Here is a 1,764-nt window from a genome sequence, read left to right on the forward strand (position 1 = left end):
GGGCCCGGGCTGGGGATTCGAACCCACCACCTTAGGTGTATGTGGCTGGTGCCTTAGCCACTTGAGCCACAGGCGCTGAGCCAGATGTTAATATTTTAAAAGGTTGAGAAAAGCACCTGTGGCTTAGTGGGTACGGAGCTGGCCCCATATACTGACAGTGGAGGGTTCAAACCCGACCCTGGTCAAACTACAACAAAAATATAGCCAGGCGTTGTGGCGGGCACCTGTAGTCCCAGCTACTCAGGAGGCTGAGGCAAGAGAATCACCTAAGCCCAAGAGCTGGAGGTTGCTGTGAGCTGTGATGCCAAGAGCAATAAAGTGAGACTCTGTCTCTACAAAAAAAAAAAGGTCAAGAAAAAATAATTCTGACTAATTTTGCATCACACAAGGAATATAAAATGGGAAATTATGTTAAGCATTAGAAAAAAACTGAAAATACAAAAATCTAAGTATTTGTAGTAACATATTAACAATTTGGTAATTTTGATAAATGAACATGGGGACTCCTGACATCTAATGATAACTAAAATAGCATTGACATTCATTATGTATCACATAAAAGGAATGTAAAATAAAGTCATCTTAGCACTTTGGGGGACCAAGGTTTGGATCACATGAGACCAGGAATTTGGGACGAGCCTGGACAAAATGGAGAGACAAGACTATACACAAAATTTTTTTTTTAAATTAGGTGGCTATCTGGGGACCAGGTACAATGGCTCACACCTATAATCCCAGCACTCTGGGAGGCCAAGGCAGGTGGGTTGCCTGAGCTCACAGGTTTGAGACCAACCTGAGCCAGAGCAAGACCTCGTATCTAAAAATAGCCGGGCATTGTGGCAGGCGCCTACAGTCCTAGCTACTTGGGAGGCTGAGGCAACAGAGTCGCTTGAGCCCAAGAGTTTGAGGTAGCTGTGAGCTAAGACACCAGAGCACTCTTCTGAGGGTGACCAAGTGAAACTCTGTCTCAATTAAAAAAAAAAAAAAAAAATTCAAAGGTAAGAAACAATATTTTAATTAAGTAGAGGGAAAAAACTGCAGATAGCTTAAACATCTATTATTAGGAAAATGCTTTGGTTATAGTGTATGTCCCTTAAATAGACTATCATATAGCTACTTTGAAATATTTTCAATAAATGGGTCTCCAATCAAAATTATATATATAATATTTAACTATTGGAAAAATGTACTTAAGATAAAAACTAGAAGGCAGGGCAGCGCCTGTGGCTCAAAGGAGTAGGGCACATATGGGAGGTGGCAGGTTCAAATCCGGCCCAGGCAAAAAACTGCAAAAAACAAACAAACAAAAAAACTAGAAGGCAACAGATCAAAAAGTTAATTGTTGCAGGCCAGGTGCGGTGGCTCACACCTGTAATGCTAGCACTTTGGGAGGCCAAGGCAGGTGGATTACATGGCTCCAGAGTTCAAGACCAGCCTGAACAAGAGTGAGACTCCATCTCTACTAAAAATAGAAAAACTAGCCAGGCATGGTGGGGCATACTTGTAGTCCCAGCTACTTAGGAGGCTGAGGCAAGAGGATTGCTTGAACCTAGGAGTTTGAGGTTGCTGTGAGCTACAATGACACCAAGGCACTCTACCTGGGGCAATAGTGAGACTCAGTCTCAAAAGAAAAAGAAAAAGGTAATTGCTGCTTCTGGTTAATAAGATTATAGGTTTTTTTTCACACTCCTTTTTATATTTTTCTATGCTTTTTGAAAATTTGTTCTAAATGTTACTCTAAAGATTCTGGTTTTTTTTTTTTTT

At 41.2% G+C, this 1,764-nt stretch overlaps 1 protein-coding gene across 1 annotated transcript in view; it reads right to left on the bottom strand.

Moving 5' to 3' along the window:
• APPL1 (adaptor protein, phosphotyrosine interacting with PH domain and leucine zipper 1) overlaps positions 1-1,764 on the bottom strand; it is a 41,980-nt gene that overhangs the window by 13,633 nt on the left and 26,583 nt on the right. The window lies entirely within an intron of this gene.

Source organism: Otolemur garnettii, unplaced genomic scaffold (genome assembly GCF_000181295.1).
Source record: "Otolemur garnettii isolate 467f Iridium unplaced genomic scaffold, OtoGar3 scaffold00002, whole genome shotgun sequence".
Lineage (NCBI taxonomy): Eukaryota > Metazoa > Chordata > Mammalia > Primates > Galagidae > Otolemur > Otolemur garnettii.